This window comes from Arachis ipaensis, chromosome B05 (assembly GCF_000816755.2).
Source record: "Arachis ipaensis cultivar K30076 chromosome B05, Araip1.1, whole genome shotgun sequence".
Lineage (NCBI taxonomy): Eukaryota > Viridiplantae > Streptophyta > Magnoliopsida > Fabales > Fabaceae > Arachis > Arachis ipaensis.
This window is the reverse complement of record NC_029789.2, coordinates 55,647,639-55,651,661: the sequence shown is the minus strand read 5'-3', so window position 1 is coordinate 55,651,661 and position 4,023 is coordinate 55,647,639.

Below are 4,023 nucleotides of genomic sequence, written 5' to 3'. Positions count from 1 at the left end.
GATGCCTATGCGTGAAAGGAACGCACGAGCTATGGGAGCTGAGGATTGATAATGACGTGTATGCGTACATGACGCGTACGCGTCGATGAGCAAAAAGCGCAAAAGGATGCACACGCAGCAAAGACGCGCACGCGTGTGTAAGTGAATGCTGCGCTCACTTTGAGAACGCAACGTTCCCCTGGAAGCAGCAACCAAGTGACATTTTGATCCACTTCTTCAAAGTCCAAAAAGCCCACTCCAAGTACTGGAAGCCATAATTAGAAAGTGTATAAATAGCAAGGAATTTGATTTCATTAGAGAGCTCTCTTTTAGTATTCATTTGAGAATTGTAGAATTGAGATCAGATCTGAATTTTCCTTTCTGTTTTGCTTTCTCTTTTATGCAACTTTTACTCTTCTGCTTTGGGTCTTGAACTCGGATCGAAGAATTCTGCTGAATTTCTTCATCTGAGAGTCATCTTTTACTTTTCCTTTTATAGTTCTTAGAATTGAAGATCCGATCATAGTTCACTTCTTGTTTTATTTTGTTTTGCAATTTCTTTTATGTTTTGTTAAGAGAGCAAATTGAGATCTAGATTCTCTTTCTGTTTTGTTATTCTATTGTAATTGTCAATTTCTCTTTTAGGATTTTAAAGTTGATCAAAGTTTTCATTCTGTTTTGAGTCTTCTGCAATTTTACATTCCTATTTTGGTACTAAGTTGATCTATTTTCTGAGTTTCTTCATCTGAGAGTTCTTAAATTCACTGCAATTTATATTTTCCAGTTCTGTTTCGACTACATTACCCAAATCCTTTTATTCTTCATGCAATTTAAGTTTCCTTGCAATTTTGATTCATTAATTTAAATTACTTGTACTTTAAGTTTCAGTTATTTACCTTTCTTGCAATTTAAATTTCAGCTCTTTTAATTTCTTGCACTTTAAGTTTCTGCAATTTACTTCTTCTACAATTTAAGATTCGGCCAATTTACTTTCTGCATTTTATTTTCATGCAATTTCAATTCTGTTAATAAAAATTTCACCAAATTCATCAAATATTTGCTTAACTAAATTCATCACCATACTAAAGTTGCTCAATCCATCAATCCCTATGGGATCGACCTCACTCCTATGAGTTATTACTACTTGATGCGACCCGGTACACTTGCCGGTGAATTTGTGTGGAATCGTTTTTCTCTCATCAAGTTTTTGGCGCCGTTGCTAGGGATTGATTTAGATTGACAATGATTAAGTAGGGTGATAATCTAGATTAAGCATTTTTTTATTTCTGTTTAAGCTAACCTTAACTTCACTCTAGCAGTAGAGTGATTTGTTTTTGGTTTCTGGTTTGTTTGTGTTTTATGCCAGGGGGAAGAAGAGGTGAATCCACCTCTTTTGATTCTGAGCCAGAGAGAACACTGTTGAGATTGAGAAGAGAGGCAAGAGGGGAGAGACTTGTTGGAGAAGAAGATTCAGAAGAAGAAAACCAAGAGATGGAGGGGAATCCTCCTAATCCACCAGAGGAAGTGGCCAATAATGGCCCACCTCAGAGGAGAGTTCTAGCTTCATACACCTTCCCCAATCCAAGGTACTGTAGGAGTAGCATTCTCACTCCCAATGTTCATGCAAACAATTTTGAGTTGAAGCCTGAACTCATCACCCTGGTGCAGAATAATTGTTCCTATGGAGGAGGTCCACTTGAAGATCCAAACCAGCATTTATCCATCTTCCTAAGGATTTATGAAACTGTCAAAACCAATGGTGTTCATCCAGACATTTACAAGCTGCTGGTATTTCCATTTTCCCTAAGAGACAAGGGTTCTCAATGGCTAGAGACATTCCCCAAGGAGAGCATCAACAATTGGGAAGATCTAGTGAGAAAATTTCTAGCCAAGTTCTATCCACCCCAAAGGATCATCAGACTGAAGATAGAGGTACAAACATTCACTCAATTAGATGGAGAGTCACTGTATGATGCCTGGGAGAGATACAATGCCTTAATTGGCCCTTGACTATTCAGTAGGAGGCTCAGTGTAACTCATGAAGACAGCTGAGGAAGCCCAAAATTTGATAGATACTGTAACAAACAACCAATACTTCTATGGTCATCAAAGGCAACGCCAACCAGCTCAAAGGAAGAGTGTATTAGAGCTGGAAGGTGTGGATACTATCCTAGCACAAAACAAGGTGATGCATCAACATATCCAGCAACAAACAGAGATGATAGCGAAGAGGATTGATGGTCTTCAAGTTGCAGTAGTGAACACTACAAATCAACCACCAGCTGGGTGGGGGCAGAATGAAGAAACCTATGAAGAGTGATGAGCGGATAATTTATACGCTTTTTGGCATTATTTTTACATGGTTTTTAGTATGATTTAGTTAGTTTTTAGTATATTTTTATTAGTTTTTAAATAAAATTCACATTTCTGGACTTTACTAGGAGTTTGTGGGTTTTTCTGTGATTTCAGGTATTTTTTGACTGAAATTGAAGGACTTGAGCAAAAATTTGATTCAGAGGCTGAAGAAGGATTGCAGATGCTGTTGGATTCTGACCTCCCTGCACTCAAAGTGGATTTTCTGGAACTACAAGAGTTCAAATGTCGCGCTCTCAATTGCGTTAGAAAGTAGACATCTAGGGATTTCTAACAATATATAATAGTCCATACTTTGCTTGAGTTTAGATGACGCAAACTGGCATTCAACGCCAGCTTTCTGCCCTATTCTGGAGTTAAACGCCAGAAACAGGTTGCAAAGCAGAGTTAAACGCCAGAAACAGGTTACAAACTGGCATTCAACTCCAAGGAAGACCTCTACACGTGAAACCTTCAATGCTCAGCCCAAGCACACACCAAGTGGGCCTGGAAGTGGATTTCTGCATTATTTACTCATTTCTGTAAACCCTAGTTACTAGTTTAGTATAAAAACTACTTTTAGTGATTTATTTCACATCTCTGGAACACATATTGTAACTTTTACGTTTTGAGACCTCCATGGGAGGCTGGCCACTCGGCCATGTCTACCCTATTTTCACTTATGTATTTTCAACGGTAGAGTTTCTACACACCATAGATTAAGGTTTGGAGCTCTGCTGTTCCTCATGAATTAATGCAAAGTACTATTGTTTTTCTGTTCAACTCAAGCATATTTCTTCTCTAAGATATTCATTCGTACACAAGAACATGATGAATGTGATGATTATGTGACGCTCATCACCATTCTCACTTATGAACGTGTGCCTGACAAACACTTCAGTTCTACATGAAAACAAGCTTGAATGCATATCTCTTAGCTTCCTGATCTACGAACAGAGTCTTCGTGGTATAGGCTAGAATTAATGGCGGCCATTCTTGAGATCCAGAAAGTCTAAACCTTGTCTGTGGTATTCCGAGTAGGATCTGGGAAGGGATGGCTGTGACGAGATTCAAACTCGCGAGTGCTGGGCGTAGTGACAGACGCAAAAGGATTACTGAATCCTATTCCAGTATGATCGAGAACCGATAGATGATTAGCCGTGTGGTGACATCGCATTTTGGACCATTTTCATTGAGAGGACGGGATGTAGCCATTGACAACGGTGATGCCCAACATAAAGCTTGCCATGGAAAGGAGTATGAAGGATTGGATTAAATCAGTAGGAAAACAGAGGTTCAGAAGGAATAAAAGCATCTCCATATGCTTATCTGAAATTCTCACCAATGAATTACATAAGTATCTCTATCTTTATTTTACGTTTTATTTATCTTTTCATTATTAAAACTCTATAACCATTTGAATCCACCTGAATGAGATTTACAAGGTGACCATAGCTTGCTTCAAGCCGACAATCTCCGTGGGATCGACCCTTACTCACGTAAGGTTTATTACTTGGACGACCCAATGCACTTGCTGGTTAGTTGTGCGAAGTTGTGACAAAGAACTAAGATTATGGACGTGCGTATAAATTTTTTGGCGCCGTTACTGATCCGAGGGTTACCTGAAACTATAGGTCGATCTCGGACGAGATCTTCTGTACTGGTCAGAGATGACGGGTCCGGCTGGTGGGT